This window comes from Ranitomeya imitator, chromosome 1, assembly GCF_032444005.1.
Source record: "Ranitomeya imitator isolate aRanImi1 chromosome 1, aRanImi1.pri, whole genome shotgun sequence".
NCBI lineage: Eukaryota > Metazoa > Chordata > Amphibia > Anura > Dendrobatidae > Ranitomeya > Ranitomeya imitator.
In genome coordinates this window covers 191050061-191068494 of record NC_091282.1, presented here as the reverse complement: position 1 = coordinate 191068494, position 18434 = coordinate 191050061, and the positions used below count along the sequence as shown (strand labels likewise).

The 18434-nt window shown below is 44.6% G+C and overlaps 2 long non-coding RNA genes across 3 annotated transcripts in view; both read left to right on the top strand.

The window, feature by feature from the left end:
• The first annotated feature begins 7691 nt into the window (after positions 1–7691).
• LOC138665478 (uncharacterized) lies at positions 7692–10266 on the top strand. Of its 2 annotated transcripts, XR_011318471.1 has the most exons (6): positions 7692–7838; positions 8005–8123; positions 8926–9049; positions 9189–9553; positions 9900–9980; positions 10188–10266. It is a non-coding gene; the product is annotated as an uncharacterized lncRNA (long non-coding RNA). The 2 variants fall into 2 exon arrangements; XR_011318470.1 differs by having other exon boundaries at positions 8005–9049.
• An 87-nt stretch (positions 10267–10353) lies between these two features.
• Positions 10354–18434, top strand: part of LOC138657678 (uncharacterized) — a 76061-nt gene continuing 67980 nt past the window's right edge. Inside the window, exons 1-2 of the long non-coding RNA XR_011317130.1 lie at positions 10354–11117; positions 16873–17538. This is a non-coding gene — a long non-coding RNA (uncharacterized lncRNA). The remainder of the gene's footprint in view (positions 11118–16872; positions 17539–18434) is intronic.

Here is an 18434-nt window from a genome sequence, read left to right as displayed (position 1 = left end):
TGACACACCCTAATTCTAATCCCAACCCTAATCCCAACCGTAAATGTAATCCAAACCCTAACCCTAGCCCTAACCCTAGCCCTAACCCTAGCCCTAACCATAACCCTAGCCCTAACCCTAGCCCTAACCCTAATGGGAAAATGGAAATAAATACATTTTTTTTAATTTTATTATTTTTCCCTAAGGCTGGGTTCACATTGCGTTAGGGAAATCCGTTTAGCGCTAGCGGATTGCGCTAACGCAATGTCTTTTTAGGTGTCGTGTTTAGTGGTCGCGTTAACGTCCCCGCTCTGGAAGATCGGGGATAGGACCTCGGCGCGCCACAAAAGAACGGCACCTTGCTAGCGCGAGCCGAAAATGGCACGCTCTAACGATGCGCTACACCCGAAAATCACATTGCTGTCAATGGGTGTGCTAACGGACCCGTTGCACGGCGTTAATTGTGACATTTTTGCCGTGCAACGCTGTCCGTTAGCGTTAACCCATTAACGCAATGTGAACCTAGCCTAACTAAGGGGGTGATGAAGGGGGGTTTGATTTACTTTTGTAGCGTTTTTTATATCGGATTTTTATGATTGGCAGCCGTCACACACTAAAAGACGCTTTTTATAGCAAAAAAGTTTTTGCGTCTCCACATTTTGAGACCTATAATTTTTCCATATTTTGGTCCACAGAGTCATGTGAGGTCTTGTTTTTTACGGGACGAGTTGACGTTTTTATCGGTTACATTTTCGGACACGTGACAGTCTTTGATCGCTTTTTATTCCGATTTTTTGTGAGGCAGAATGACCAAAAACCAACTATTCATGAATTTCTTTTGGGGGAGGCGTTTATACCGTTCCGCGTTTGGTAAAATTGATGAAGCAGTTTTATTCTTCGGGGCAGTACGATTACAGCGATACCTCATTTATATCATTTTTTTATGTTTTGGCGCTTTTATACGATAAAAGCTATTTAATAGAAAAAATAATTATTTTGGCATCGCTTTATTCTGAGGACTATAACTTTTTTATTTTTTTGGTTATGATGCTATATGGCGGCTCGTTTTTTGCGGGACAAGATGAAATTTTCAGAGGTATCATGGTTATTTATATCCGTCTTTTTGATCGCGTGTTATTCCACTTTTTGTTCAGCATTATGATAATAAAGCGTTGTTTTTTGGCTCGTTTTTTTTTTTTTTTTCTTACGTTGTTCACTGAAGGGGTTAACTAGTAGGCCAGTTTTATAGGTTGGGTCGTTACGGACGCGGCGATACTAAATATGTGTACTTTTAATGTTTTTTTGTTTTTTTTTTAGATAAAGAAATGTATTTATGGGAATAATATTTTTTTTTCTTCTTTATTTAGGGATTTATTTATTTTTTCTACACGTGTGGAAATTTTTTTTTTTACTTTTTCACTTTGTCCAAGGGGGGGGACATCACAGATCACCGATCTGACAGTGTGCACAGCACTCTGACAGATCGGTGATCTGACATACAGCCGGGCAGGATTAGAGCTGCAGCCTGATCCTGACCCGGAAGTGCTCCCTGCAGGACCCGGATGCAGCCCCGTGGCCATTTTGGATCCGTGACCGCTCCTGGCACATAGTGCCGGATGTCAGCTGCGATAGGCAGCTGACACCCGGCCGCGATCGGCCGCGCTCCCCCCGTGAGCGCGGCCGATCGCATATGACGTACTATCCCGTCACTGGGAATTAAGTCCCAGGTCACCTGGATAGGATAGTACGTCATATGGGATTAAGGGGTTAAATCAGAGAATTATGTCACACAAAATAGATAATAAATATAATTTATAACGGTTAAAAGGTGAACAGCGAGTTCTCCTTTTTTTAACAAAATTTACAAAACCATTTTTCTTAGAGACCACATCACACTTGAAATGACATTGAGGGGCCTATATGACAGAAAATACCCAAAAGTGACAACATTCTAAAAACGACACCCCTCAATGTAATTAAAACCACATTCAAAAAGTTTATTAACTCTTCAGGTGCTTCACAGGAAGTTATGGAACGTGGAAGAAAAAATGAACATTTAACTTTTTGTCACAAAAAATTTACTTTAGACCCATTTTTTTTCATATTTGCAAGAGTAAAAGTAAAAAATGGACCACCAAATTTGTTGTGCAATTTCTGATGAGCATGCCGATACACCATATGTGGGGGAAAACCACTGTTTAGGCTCACGGCAGGGCTCAGAAAAGGAGTGAGGTTTTCAAACGCAAACTTTGATTGAATAGTTTCATTTCAAGAGCCACTGATGTACCTAAACAGTTGAAAACTGCCACAAGTGACCCCATTTTGGAAGCTAGACTCCTCAAGGAATGTATCTAGATGTGTGGTGGTGAGCACCTTTAACCCCCAGCTACTTCATAGAAGGTTATATCATAGAGCCGTGAAAATAAAAAATAAAATTTTTCAAAAAAAAATTTATTTTCACAAGGATAGCAGGATAAAATGGACCCCAGCATTTGTTGTTCAATTTCTCCTTAATATGCCATAAAGCATACATGGTCAAAAACTACTTTTGAGGCACAGTGCAAAGCTCAGAAGGGAAGAAGCGCCATATTGGAGTTCACATTTTGCTGGACAGGTTTGATCGTGCAATGTCGCATTGGTACGGACCCCATTTTACACACTACACCTCTCAATGAAGTCATCTAGGTGTGCAGTGATCATATTTACATCATAGGTGTGTCACAGAATTTTATACCATTGGGCAATGAAGAAAAAAATTACATTTTTACCACCAAAATTTAGTTTTCACCCCAGATGTTACATTTTCACTTTGGGAAATGGGTAAAAATGGCACCAAAATTTGTCCCACAATTTCTGCTGAATGTAGAAATAGCGCTCCGTTCCTCATGAGTCTCGCCATATGGCTACGTAGTACTGTTATACCGGAGGCAACCAGGAGCACAGAATTTTGTAAAACAGATTGCGGACTTCATATACAGTTCTGGCAAAAAATAAGATACCACCACATCAAAACCCTGTCATGGGCAGCCCAATCTCCAGGCCTGAACCCCAATGAAAACCTCTGGAATGTAATCAAGAGGATGGTGGATAATTACAAGCCATCAAACAAAGAAGAACTGCTTAAATTTTTGCGCCAGAAGCAGTGTGAAAGAATGTTGGAAAGAATGCCAAGAAGCATGAAAGCTGTGATTAAAAATTATTATTATTACTATTATTATACATTTATATAGCGTCATTTACTCCATGGCGCTTTACAGGTAAAAAGGGGCAAATTGAGCATCTCTGGGGAGACCTGAAAATGGCTGTCAATCAACATTCATCATCCAACCTGACAGAACTGGAGAGTTTCTACAAGGAAGAATGGCAGAGGATCCCCAAATCCAGGTGTGAAAAACTTGATGCATCATTCCCAAGAAGACTCATGGCTGTACTAGCTCAAAAGGGGGCTTCTACTCAGTACTGAGCAAAGGGTCTGAATACTTATGCCCATGTGATATTTCAGTTTTTCTTTTTTAATAAATTTGCAAATATTTCTACATTTCTGTTTTATTAAGTCAAGATGGGGTGAGAAAAAATGAACTTTTTGAATTTTCCAAATGGCTGCAATGAAACAAAGAGTGACTAATTTAAAGGGGTCTGAATATTTTCTGTACCCATTGTATACAGTTGTGATCTGATATTAATAGCCTTGGAAGCTCCATGGGTATTACCCCTTTACCAGGCTATAAACATCTGCCCCCAGCTGTCAGCTTTATCTTTGCAGGTTAATAAAATTACGCAGGAGCCCACACTATTTTTTTCAGATAAATAATGTTTTAATTAATTAAATACATGTACAGTAAGTTGCACACACACTGTACTACCATATATACTCGAGTATAAGCTGAGATTTTCAGCCCATTTCTTAGGCTAAAAGTGCCCCTCTCGGCTTATATTCGAGTCATTGTCCCAGGGGGTCGGCGGGGGAGGGGGAGCAGCGGCTGTCACATCCTACTCACCTGCTCCCGGCATGGTCCCTGCTTCTCAGATTGTCTCTGATGCTGGCAGCTTGTTCCTGTGTTCAGCGGTCACGTGGTACCGCTCATTAAAGTAATGAATATGGACGCGACTTCACTCCAATAAGGGTGGAGTGCATATTCATTTCTTTAATAAGTGGCACCATGTGACCGCTGAACACAGGAACAAGCTGCCGTGCCAGAGACCATGGCATCGGAGAAGCAGGGACCGTGCCAGGAGGGGGTGAGTATGACGGGGGAGGGTGAGCCATGCAATATTCACCTGTCCCTGTTCCACTGCCGGGCTCCGTCTTCTGTGTCCTCTGCCTGTAACGTTCAGGTCAGAGTGCGCGGTGATGTGTTTAGTTGGCGCCCTCTGCCTGATCAGTCACTGCAGAGACCCGAAAGACACAGCGGCACGTGGCAGTGGAATGGGGACAGGTCAATATCACAAGTGCCTGGGGCCTGAGCGATGAGAGGTGAGTATGACATTTTTTATCGCAGCAGCAGCATATCGGGATAATATTCTATGGAGCATCTTATGGGGCCATCAAGCATTGTGCAGCATTATATGGGGCACAATCCATGAAGCATATTGTGGGGCCTTCAACCTTTGTGCAGCATTATATGGGGCATAATCTATGGCACATCTTATCGGGCCATCCACCTTTGTGCAGCATTAAATGGGGCATAATCTATGGAGCATCTTATGGTGCCTTCATTAACCTTTTATGCAGCATTATATGGGGCATATTGTAATATGGAGCATCTTATGGGGCCATCATGAACTTTATGGAGCATTATATGGGGCGTATTTTGTATGGAGTATCTTATGGGGCCCATCATGAACTGTATGGAGCATTATATGGGGCTCCTGATTCAATATTGATATGCAAAATCATCTAACCTACTGATGTCTCAATCAATTTTACTTTTATTGGTATCTATTTTTATTTTTGAAATTTACCAGTAGCTGCTGCATTTCCCACCCTAGGCTTATACTCGAGTCAATAAGTTTTCCCAGTTTTTGTGGCAAAATTAGGGATCTCAGCTTATACTCGGGTTGGCTTATACTCAAGTATAGACGGTAATTGCATTTGTCACTGATAAATGTATATCTACCAATTCTATGTGTATTTACTGTATGTAATCCATCTACTCTATCCTGCTGGCTCTTGCTGTAATTTTATACTATGCGGCTGCTGATTTGCCGGCTTTTCTTCTATCTGTATAATATGTATGTATGTGTCACTGACATCTATATATCTATGTATTCTATGTGTATATATCTATTCTATTATATCCTGTCAATTTGTGATTTTACTGTTTTCGGCAGATGATTAGCCGGCTTTTCAAAGGACATCGGTTGTTAGGGTTTGGTGGAATGCACCAAATATATATTTATAGAGTAATAGGTGCGTTCGCAACCTGGGGTTCACTGTGCAGGAGTAAAACCCGCTGCTAGTAACTGACGGTACTATATGGCAGTATAAGTGAACTTTGTTACTTCACAGAGTCACTTAAGACAAGAGAACGCTGTGCCCTGTTAACCTCACAGAGGAACACAGCTACCAAATAGAGTGAACAGTGGTCATGCAGTCAGAATAGCATACGCAAAACTCCTCACCGGAGGTGCCGGTATTCTAGGGGCGTATTTCAGCCGAACCCAGGAACAGCATACATATGACCACACTGGCGCAGAACACATAACTTAGTTGATACTAGCGCATGGCCGTGCAGCCATGCAAACATTTTATAGCTGCAGCAACTACAGAACCTTCCTAGAGGACCAATGGAAGCTGCTACAGTACCTGAGCCACTTCAGGGCCTGCCTAGAGGACCAATGGGAGCTGCTGTAGTACCTGAGCATGAGACACCCTACCTCCAATGAGAGGACTTATCCTGGGCATGCTCAGAAGGGGAAAAGCAGGACTTAGTCCCAGAGACGTCTGCTCTCCGCTTACCAGTAACCAGTACTGGCTACAAATGGCTGAGCCTGGAAAGGCAGCAGTAACCATCCGCACCGTATCAGGTTGAGCCAGATGCTGGGACCAACGTCTCTGCTGAGCAGGCTCCACTGTGGCTGGAGAAGAATGGGAGACCGCAGCAGAGATGGTTCAAGATTGCCCCTGTGCAGAGGCGGGAACTCGACCCCTAACATTGGTGAGTAAAAATTGGACAGCACTCACATGGACCTAGTGCTGTTTTTTGGGGGTTTTTTTGCACCAATAGGCTTGCATTGGCGAATGGCGACTTTTGGTGACAATCGCAGCTTGCTGCGATTTTACATGCACGCTGAACATGACTGAGAAAATAAAGTGAGCTGCCCCATAGATTAACACTGGACCGACTGGGTCGTATTCTATGGTAGTGACTCTGGCCTAATTTCTTAATCTCTGACATGGGAATTTAATTAATGAGGTCACTGATGCAACATCATTGCAAAGTATTGATTTGCCCTGGCAGCCAGGCAATTAGGGAATTACTTTTGCCTTCTCTGTTTGGGAAACAGACAAGTGGAATTAATATGCAAAATGGATTGCATAACTAATGACAATGAATGTAGAGGGGCCCCATTGATTAGGTACAGTGGAAAAATAAGTATTTTTGCAAGCTTTCCCACATACAAAGAATGGGGAGGTCTGTAATTTTTATTGTAAGTACGTATTACGACCCGAGAAGTGGACCCTCTGGGTCATGGCTACAGAGCCCCCAAAGGCGAGCAGACCAGATGGAGCCACCCCCTATACAGGGAGTGTTTGGGACAGGCCCAAGGAGGGTGAAGCTGCAACTGCCGGAGCCAAAGGGATGACTGAAGTAAGAACCAGAGATGGGTTAGAGGATAAGAGAGAGGTGGTGTCACTGAGGCAAACAGATCAGAAGAGTCACAGAAAGAGTCTGCAGAGAAAATGTACTGACCGGGCAGAGTCTGCAGAGAAAATGTACTGACCGGTATGAAGGATGCACACGGTAAGTGGGGAACATCAGGAACACAGGATCGGTAGGGACGGCTGGAGCACAGGACTGGCAAGACGGCAGGAACACAGGACTGGCAAGACGGCAGGAACACAGAACTGGCAAGATGGCAGGAACACAGGACTGGCAAGATGGCAGGAACACAGGACTGGCAAGACAGCAGGAACACAGGACTGGCAAGACAGCAGGAACACAGGACTGGCAAGGAAGGCGACAATGAGACAGAAACCAAGACAGAGTAAACGCTAGTGGAGCCAAGGAAACTAAAGGGATGCCGGATAGAAGCCGACAAACACAATAGATGCAAAGGCGTCTAATCAGGACAAATGCGGGAGTAAAATACCCGATGGGCACCGCCATATTGGGGTGGAGCCAACGGGTCACGACCTCCCAGAAGCCCCAGCGGTAAGAGAAACCCGTCTGCGCATGCACAGACTGGCAAAGGGACGAGCACCCAGGAAAGCAGAGGCAGAGGAGCGAGGAGGAGCGTCGGGAGCGCGCCGGCCGGAAAGGTAAGTATAAGATGGCGTAATAGTACCCCCTCTCTTGCCCACCCTCTCTTTAGAGCTGGAAAGGAATCTCTTCAAAACTAGAGGAGCATTGATATTCTCCAGAGACTCCCAAGACCTTTCCTCGGGTCCAAACCCTTTCCAATCAATTAGAAAAAATGTTTTGCCCTTGACGGTTTTCTTAGCAAGAATATTCTTAACCTCAAAAGATTTTTTGTCCTCGGCGGAAAGCGACACAGAACCAGGACCAGGACTAGGCGTGGGCATAGGAGACGTAGACCTAACCACTCGGATCACCAGGAACAGGGGATACAGACCTCCATATCACAACAAACGGATGAAACAACGCAAGTGATCCCGTCATCAACCAACAGTGATGGTGAGTCTGATGTTCGGGTTAAACATGATTCATTGCAGATTGTCAACTTGTCTCAACACCAACTAACACCTATTGAAACTGCAGTATTAAGCAGGGGTCTGACTTTCTCACCAGCACAACGGGCTGATAATTTCACTTTGATCAAGGATCTTTTTTTATTCTGTAGGAAAATCGTCCTCCAGGTTTTGCACATACAACCACAGGCGATTTCCTCTCTTGATCAGACTGAACATGGAGTTTTTCAAGATCTGATGGAGCTCCTACAAGAGGGTGAATCTAACACAGGTAGGCGTAATTTTCCTCACAAGAACAAATCCACTGTGTGTCCACCCCTGTCCACTATACCAGCTGTCAAAATCTTCTTCGAGATGGTCAAACAGGATATTGAAGCACTCCCCCCTAGGATAGGCCTCATGCCTAATTTGACTACTCAGGAACGACGGGCTCTATCTGACCTACGGTCAAATAAAGAATTCTTGATCAGGGAGGCGGACAAGGGGGGTAATGTTGTCCTGTGGCCCCATAGCTTGTATCTCGAGGAAGCAATTAGACAACTTGGTAACCAGCATTTTTATCGAAGACTCCCCTCCAATCCTACGGGGGTATTCTCTACGAAATTGAGAGCTCTCTTGGATAGGGCTTTTGAACTGGGGGTTATCAGTGTTCAGGAACGGGACTTTATTTGGGTAGAGGAACCAACTACATCTACGTTCTATATGCTACCCAAGGTTCACAAAGATTTGAATAAACCCCCAGGCCGACCTATCGTGTCTAGTATTGGGAGTCTGTGTGAGAAGGCGTGTATTTACATTGATTTTTTTCTACAGCCATTTGTGCTTAAATTGCCTTCTCACATTAGGGACTCCTCACACTTTATCAGCATATACAAAGGGTTGGATTTATCATCAGGGGAGATTATGGTTACCTGTGACGTGGAATCCCTTTATTCGAATATCAGTCACGATGATGGCCTACAGGCAATCATGTTTTTCCTCGATCAACAAACCAATTCTGACAGAATGCATGACTCCTTCATTATTGATTTATTAGACTTTGTTTTGAGACACAATTTTTTCTTATTTGACAGAACCTTCTATATTCAAACATCAGGCGTGGCAATGGGGGCGCGCTGCGCCCCAGCTTTTGCAAACCTTTTTTTAGGGTGGTGGGAGCACACTGTCGTCTATGTCTCCAATTTCTTCATCAATAAGGTACGGCATTGGTCGCGATTCATAGACGACATTTTCTTTATTTGGTCAGGCTCTATTGAGGAATGTCTGGAATTTCTGGACGTCCTCAATCATAATCCTTTTAATATTTTTTTGACTCACCAGTTTTCTTCTGTTGCAGTGCAATTTCTGGATCTTGAGGTTAAATGTCAGAATGGCAAATTATCTACTTGTCTTTATCGCAAGCCCACAGCGGTTAATAGTCTGTTGGAGTATCGTAGCTTCCATCCAAAACATACGAGGGATGGCATTCCGAGGGGACAATTCCTCAGGGCACGACGAAACTGTACCGATGACGAGGATTTTCGTAGGGAAGCCCATGATCTTACAGAGAGATTTAGGAGGAGGAATTACCCCAAGAAATGTATCTCTCAGGCCTATCAGAGAGCAAAAATACAGACACAGGACACCTTACTGGTCCCTACAAAGAAGGAAACGGACAAATTTGTGCGCTTCATTACCGGATACCATACTCAGTGGAACCAGGTAAGGGACATCCTGAACAATCACTGGAGAATCCTGACTGCTGACACGCAAACAGCACAGGTGATCAGCCCACGACCCTTAGTGACCGCAAAAAGGGCTCCCAATTTTAGGGACATACTTACGAGGAGCCATTATTCTAGGCCCACTCATAAATTGAATCGTGGTATTGTCCTGAAAGGTTCTTTTCCGTGCGGGAATTGCACGGTATGTACATATATGCACCCCACGCGAGATTCCTTTATTAACCCAACAGATCAGACGCCACATAAATTAAAGTCCTACATTAATTGCAAAACATCTAATGTTATCTATGCCATCATATGTACTTGCCCTTGTGTCTATGTAGGCCAGACCACACAGGAGCTGCGCCGGAGGATTCAGGGACATTTTTCCACGATCAATACAGCGGTGGCTGATAGACGCAAAGGTAAGACCCTTACTACGGTGGCGGCTCATTACTTGACGCATCATGCTGGGAGTTATACCAATACTAGAGTTATTGGTTTGGAACATCTGAGGACCTCCGATAGGGGTGGCACATTGCATAAGAAATTGCTACAGGTAGAATCCCGTTGGATCTACCAGCTCCACTCTATGGCGCCCCATGGAATTAACGAGGACCTCCTTTTTACAGGTTTTTTGGGATAACTCGGCTATTCTTCTTCAGGATTTCTGCGGTGGTGGTGGACGTTTGGAATAGAGTTATGCATTTCCCGAACAGCATAGTGAGTGGCATCGACTCCCTCTGGTTGTGATATGGAAGTCTGGAGAAGAATTTATATATGTTTTTTTTTTTTTTTTTACAAAACTTCGGAGAAGAGGAAAAGACTCTGGACCTAAATGGAACATTATATGGGGGAAAGGGAGAGGGATCCAATTCTTCTCCTCCCCATTGGACCATATACTACATAACAGGACAATTGAAGTATCCGCCTGTAATCCTGTGTAATATCATATCATGGAAGTGTTATCCATATATATTGTGAGGATGCTGTATATATATTGATGAAATAATCTGATTCAGCATAGTTTGATAGTATTTAATTCTGTCTTCAATGTACTGTATGTTCTAATGAAGTCTGCACACCGGAATACATATATATATATATTTATTTCATGTTATAACACTATGATCTATATATGTGCTTATTTATTGGTATATATATGTACATAATCATAAAATCTTTTTTCAGGATTTAATCTTCTGGTTCTATATTAATCTTATAGGATTTGTTCTGCTTTTTCTTCCTTGCTGTGTACTTGCTGCCTCTCTCTATGGACTGTACAAGTATGCTTCCTCTCTTGTGCCCATAGATGTGCTGACAGTCATGCATCGCAGGACTGTCACCACATCTGCTCCCGGGAGCTGCGCTGTCATAAACACTTACGTTTCTTCAGGCTTTTTGCCTGTATCCATTCTGCTGTTTTGACCTTCCATTGGCACATGCTCAGTGTGTTATTCAGGACACTTTCATTTTCCCTTCTTCCTGGTGAGTCACTTCCGGTTTTCCGGCCCCCATGCTCTGCCAGCCACACCTGACCTGACCACACAATTGATTACAAGGTATTTAAGCGCTATTGGGGGTATTTGCACTACTTCCCCTGACGAAGCTGTCCTAGAACAGCGACACGCGTTGGGCTTCTCCTCCGGTCGCATTTGCCCTGTGACTATTCAGCCTCACAGCCTCCTGCAGCAGGATTTATCCTATGGTGCTTTCTCCAGCACTATTTTCACCTTTTGACCACTCCTAGGATCAGACTATGCAGGGTATTTCAGTGTATATATTTGGACATCTTCCCCTGTCCCTTTCTTTGGATATCTAGGGCAGTTTATTTTATCTGCTCCTCTGGGTCCATAGGGGTTTTTTTTTGCTGGAAGCTGCATATTGTGGTGAGGTGTTGCATGCTATTTGCATGCTGTGTGGCTTGTATTATACTTGACTGTGTGCATATATGTTGTTATATGGTTGTATACAGCGTGTTCATTCCAAATTTTGACTATATATAGTTACATTAATAATATTAAGTGCAGAGGGCAGGGACACGTCTGGAAGATTTCATACGTTTATATATCTATGTATATTTTGGCATACAGTGTTCACAGGGGCATCTGCACGGAGGTTATGTGTGATTTTTAGATGTTTTTAATTATGTTCCCAATAAAGCTTATATTATTTTTATCATAACTTTGGTGGTGTGCAGATATTTTGATGGCTCTTGTTTCTTGTGCTTTTGTTAGTTTGCATTATTAGCCATCAGTCTTGCACCCCCTTTATATATTATATCTGCATATTGCAGTGGTGCGTCAGCTATCCCATATGTTAACCTCAAAAGAAGCATCAGAGGAAATAGGTTGGTGAGAATGTGAAGAAACAGAATGAAAATGATTAAAAATTGCGGGTTTGAGGAGAGATACATGAAAAACATTAGTAATGCATAGCGAAGCGGGTAATTTCAACTTGTATGCTACGTTATTAATTTGGCTAGAAACCTCAAAGGGACGGATGTAACGCAGACCTAAATTCTGAGAGGGAATTTTAAGTCTGATATACCGAGAGGAAAGCCAGACCTTATCGCCAGGTTGATAAGGAGGGACATCCAAACGCCTTTTGTCAGCATACCTTTTCATTCTGCTACTAGCCTTTTCTAGCGCCTCCTTAGTCTTCTGCCAAATCTTGGAAAATTCCTGGGGCAAGGAATCCGCCGCCGGTACGCCTGAGGTGGGGAGAAAAGAAAGAGGAATGCCGGGATGTTGCCCAAAAACAATAAAAAAGGGAGACTTGGATGAAGATTCGCTAGTGTGGTTATTGTAGGCGAATTCTGCCCAGGGAAGAAGAGACACCCAGTCATCATGGTGAGCATTGGTAAAATGACGAAGATATGATATGAGGATTTGATTTACACGCTCCACTTGACCGTTGGACTGGGGATGGTACGCAGAAGAAAAATCTAGCGAAACCTTCAAAAGACCACAAAGGGCTCTCCAAAAACGGGAAGTAAACTGAACTCCTCACTCAGACACGATATGCTGAGGAAATCCGTGGAGCCAAAAAACTTGAAGTAAAAAGATCTTTGCTAGGTCAGGAGCAGATGGTAGGCCAGGCAGAGGAATGAAGTGGGCCATCTTGGAAAATCTGTCTACCACCACCAAAATTGCTGTGCAATTAGAAGACTTAGGTAAGTTGGTGAGAAAGTCCATGGCTATATGACTCCAAGGAACAGATGGCACAGGAAGTGGAAGTAGAGATCCAGAAGGAAGCTGTTGAGGAACCTTGTTCCGAGCACACGAGGAACAGGAAGCAACGAAATCCAATATATCTTGGCAAAGAGAGGGCCACCAATAATGACGAGAAATCAAAAAAAGAGTCTTCTTACCTCCAACATGTCCGGCGAACTGGGAGGAATGACCCCAATGCAAGATCTTCAACTTGTCATGATTAGATACGAAGGTTTTACCCGGAGGAGGGGTGATCAAATCTAGAGGAGCCAAAGAAACAATCCTGGATGGATCAAGAATATGTGTAGGTCTCTCCTCTTCATGCAATGGTTGAAAAGATCATGATAAGGCGTCAGCCTTGATATTTTTATTTCCTGGTTGGAAATGTAATTCGAAGGCAAAACGTCCGAAGAACAAGGACCATCTGACTTGTCGAGGATTCAGCCTTTGGGCAGACTGGACGTAGGCTAGATTCTTGTGATCCGTAAAAATGACGAAAGGATGAACAGCCCCTTCAAGAGGATACTGCCACTCCTCCATGGCCAAATTGAAGACTAACAATTCCTTGTCACCGATGGAATAATTATATTCCGGAGGAGAAAAAGCTTTGGAGAAAAAGCCATAGGAAACTAACTGTCCTGAGTTAGATCTCTGTAAAAGTAGATCTCCGGCTCCAATAGAAGACGCATCCACTTCAAGAATAAAAGGCCTATTGGTATCTGGTCGATAAAGCACCGAGGCTGAAGCAAATTCTTGCTTCAGAGTTTGGAAGGCTGTTTCTGCCTCTGGAGGCCAAAGATTAGGATTGACCCCCTTGCGGACCAGAGCAGAGATTGGTTTAGACAAAGAGGAGAAGTGAGGAATAAATTGTCTGTAGTAATTGGCAAAGCCAAGAAATCGCCAGATAGCTTTTACTTCCGATGGACGGGGCCAATTCAAAACGGCTGACACCTTCTCAGGATCCATCTTTAGACCATCCTCAAACGATATATCCCAGAAAAGGCACAGAAGACTGCTCAAAGACGCATTTTTCAATCTTTGCGAAGAGATGATTCTCCCTTAGACGAAGTAAGACCCGGCGAACGTCTCGTCGATGGGTGGAAAGATCAGGTGAGAAGACGAGGATGTCATCCAAGTAGACTACAACACTGGTATAGAGACAGTCGCGAAAGATGTCATTGATGAACTGTTGGAACACCGCAGGAGCATTACAAAGCCCAAAAGGCATTACCAAATACTGGTAGTGACCATCCCGAGTATTGAATGTGGTCTTCCACTCATCTCCCGCACGGATACGAACCAAGTTGTAAACTCCCCGAAGATCAAGCTTGGTGAAAATTCGTGCTCCTCTCAGTCGGTTGAAAAGTTCAGAGATAAGAGGTAAAGGGTATTTGTTCTTCACAGTGATGTTATTTAACCCTCTGTAATCAATACACGGGCAAAGGGAACCATCCTTCTTTTTCACGAAAAAGAAACCTGCCCCAGCTGGAGAAGAAGATTTCCGAATAAAGCCTCTAGCAAGATTCTCTTGAACATAGTCCGACATAGCTTGTGTTTCTGCAGGCGAGAGAGGATAGATTCTTCCCCTAGGAGGCGTGGTACCAGGAGCAAGATCTATGGGACAATCGTAAGGTCAGTGCAGCGAAAAAGACTCAGCCTCCTTCTTGTCAAAAACATCAGAAAAAGAAGAATAAGCAGAAGACAACCCAGAGGAGATGGGGGAAGGACAATGACAAGGAACACCAACAGGACGCACCGACAGGAATCTCCCCAACGAAGAATATTGCCCCCATGCCAGTCCAAGAATGGTTCGTGGAGACACAACCACGGGAGACCAAGAAGAATAGGATGAGGATGATAGATGTTGGCTAAGACTAAAAACGAAATTCTCTCCCTATGAAGAGCCCCTACCTGAAGCTCCACCAAGTGCGTGACTTGAGTAATAATTTCCTGCAGAGGTCTCCTGTCAACACAAGCGAGAAGAAGAGGATTCTCTAAAGGTCTAACAGGGACTGAGAATTTAATTACCTCCTCTAACCTAATAAAATTTCCTGCTGCACCCGAGTCTAGATAAGCCTCAAGAGAGAAACGTTTGTTGTGAATGTGCAATAAAACGGGCAAAGTAAGGGGTTGAGAGGTTTCACATGCACCTAGGGAGGCCTCTCTTACCTGACCTAGGTGGAGGAGTTTTCCGGACAGTCAGGGCAGGCTCGAAGAAGATGTGAGGGACTTCCACAGTAAAAACAGAGATCCTGGGTACGCCTCTCCTTGCGATGTTGTTCGGAGAGTTTAACACGATCAACTTGCAGCAGTTCAGGGGCAGAAACTGAAGCAGAGACCCTGGGACGAGGACTGGGAGGTCTGCGGGAAGTCATGGAAGAACGAGGAAATTTTCTCGCTCCTGAAAGCGAAGATCTATTCGCGTTGCTAAAGAAATCAAATCCTCCAAAATAGTTGGAGTATCCCGGCCAGCTAATTCATCCTTGACACGACTGGATAGCAACCCGCCAGAAAGCCCTGACCAACGCCTCATTATTCCAACCCAAATCGGAAGATAAAGTCCGAAACTGAATTGCATATTGCCCAACAGTTAGAGACCCCTGCTGTAAATTAAACAGGGCCTCAGTGGTAGAAGCCTAACGACCTGGTTCGTCGAACACTCGACGAAACGTCTCCAAAAAAGATGTTAATTGATTGACCACAGGATCATCGCGCTCCCAGAGAGGGTTAACCCATGCTAGCGCATCACCCTCCAAATGAGAAATAATAAAGGCTATCTTGGCCCGGTGTGAAGGGTATTGCCGGGGAAGGAGCTCGAAATGAAGATAGCACTGATTTAGAAATCCCCGGCATAATTTGGGATCACCATTAAAACGGGGAGGTTTAGCCAAACGGGGAGAGGGATGAGGAGCAGGAGTAGGTGCAAGAACAGACGCCGCAGTCTGTAAGGAAGGAAGTCGAGTATCAACAGATGCCACATAACCCAGAATATGGGAATGAGTGTCCCGCTGCTGTAGCAGCTCTTGTTGCAGACTGGCTAACTGGGAGGCATTCCCCGGGTCAGAGGTCTGAAGGGCAGAAAGTCAGGAGTCCAGGGATTTCATGAAAGACATCATCCGACTCTGATTCTCCCAAAGGAAAACTAGTTCCTTCTGAGCAGCCACAGCTCCAGCGGGATCCATGGCCTTTGCGTACTATTACGACCCGAGAAGTGGACCCTCTGGGTCACGGCTACAGAGCCCCCAAAGGCAAGCAGACCAGATGGAGCCATGCCCTATACAAGGAGTGTTTGGGACAGGCCCAAGGAGGGTAAAGTGTTGTGAATTCTGTGGTCAAGCTCTCTCCTGTAGTCATGAGTGGTACTGCGGCTGGTTCTGTCCATGAGCTTCCTTTGGTGGATGTGAGTGGGGCTGCGGCTTCTGAGTTTCCTTCCTCAGGTGACGAGGTTAAGTCGTTAGGTGCTGCTCTATTTAACTCCACCTAGTTCTTTGTTCCTGGCCTCCATTCAATGTTCCAGTATTGGTCTTGCTCTCTCCTGGATCGTTCTTGTGGCCTGTCTGCCCTGCATAAGCTAAGTTCTGCTTGTGTTACTTTTGTTTGCTATTTTTTCTGTCCAGCTTGCTATATTGGTTTGTCTTGCTTGCTGGAAGCTCTGGGACGCAGAGGAAGCACCTCCGTACCGTTAGTCGGTGCGGAGGGTCTTTTTGCGCCCTCTGCGTGGTTGTTTGTAGGTTTTTGTGCTGACCGCAAAGCTATCTTTCCTATCCTCGGTCTATTCAGTAAGTCGGGCCTCACTTTGCTAAAATCTATTTCATCTCTGTGTTTGTTTTTTCATCTTTACTCACAGTCATTATATGTGGGGGGCTGCCTTTTCCTTTGGGGAATTTCTCTGAGGCAAGGTAGGCTTATTTTTCTATCTTCAGGGCTAGCTAGTTTCTCAGGCTGTGCCCGAGGTGCCTAGGTTTGGTCAGGAGCGCTCCACGGCTACCTCTAGTGTGATGTGATAGGATTAGGGATTGCGGTCAGCAGAGTTTCCACGTCTCAGAGCTCGTCCTATGTGATTAGCAACTATCAGGTCATTTTCTGTGCTCGTATTCACCAGGTCCATTGTGGTTCTGAATCACCAGTTCATAACAGTGAAGCCGCAACTGCCGGAGCCAAAGGGACGACCGAAGTAAGAACCAGAGATGGGTCAGAGGATAAGAGAGAGGTGGTGTCTCTGAGGCAAACAGATCAGAAGAGTCACAGGATGGGCAGAGTCTGCAGAGAAAATGTACAAACCGGTATGAAGGAGACACACGATAAGTGGGGAACGTCAGCAACACAGGACCGGCAGGGACGGCTGGAACACAGGACTGGCAAGACGGCAGGAACACAGAACTGGCAAGACGGCAGGAACACAGGACTGGCAAGATGGCAGGAACAAAGGACTGGCAAGACGGCAGGAACACAGGACTGGCAAGGAAGGCGACAATGAGACAGAAACCAAGACAGAGTAAACGCTAGTGGAGCCAAGGAAACTAAAGTGATGCCGGCCAGAAGCCGACAAACACGATAGACGCAAAGGCGTCTAATCAGGACAAATGCGGGAGTGAAATACGCGATGGGCGCCGCCATATTGGGTCGGAGCCAACGGTCACGACCTCCCAGACGCCTCAGCGGTAAGAGAAGCCTGTCTGCGCATGCGTGGACCGGCATAGGGACGAGCACCCAAGAAAGCAGAGGCAGAGGAGTGAGGAGGAGCGTCAGGAGCGCGCCAGCCGGAAAGGTAAGTTTAAGATGGCGTAACAGTACGCTTCAACTGTGAGAGAAAAAATCTTTTAAAAAAATCCAGACAATCACAATATATGATTTTTACATAATTAATTAGCATTTTATTGCATTAAATAAGTATTTTATACAATAGAAAAACAGAGCTTAATATTTGGTGCAGAAACCTTTGTTTGCAATTACAGAGGTCAGACATTTCCTATAGTCTTTAACACAGTTTGCACACACTGCAGCAGGAATTTTGTCCCACTACTCCATACAGATCTTCTCCTGATCTTTGAGGTTTCAGGGCTGTCGCTGGGCAGCATTGAGTTTCAGCTCCCTCCAAAGATTTTTTATTGGTTCAGGTCTGGAAACTGACTAGACCACACGAGGACCTTGAAATGTTTCTTACGGAGCCACTCCTTAGTTGTCCAATCTGTGAGTTTCAGGTCATTGTCATGCTGGAAGACCCAGCCAGGACCCATCTTCAATGCTCTTACTGAGGGAAGGAGGTTGTTGGCTGAAATCTCAAGATACATGACCACATCCATCCTTCCTTCAATATGGTGCAGTTGTCCAGTCCCCATTTCAGAAGAGCACCTCCAAAGTATGAGGTTTCCCCAACCATGCTTCATGGTTGGTCCGGTGTTCTTGAGATTGTACTCATCCTACTTCTTCCTCCAAACATGGCGATTTGAGTTAATATCAAAAAGTTCTATTTTTGTCTCATCTGACCCCATGACCTTCTCCCATGCCTTCTCTGGATCATCCAGATGGCCATTTAATACCTTAAAACAGGCCTGGACATGTGCTGGTGTGAGCAGGGGGGCATTGCGTGCCCCGCAGAATTTTAATCCATAACGGCCTAGTGTGTTTCTAGCAGTAATATTTGATACTCTGGTTCCAGATCTC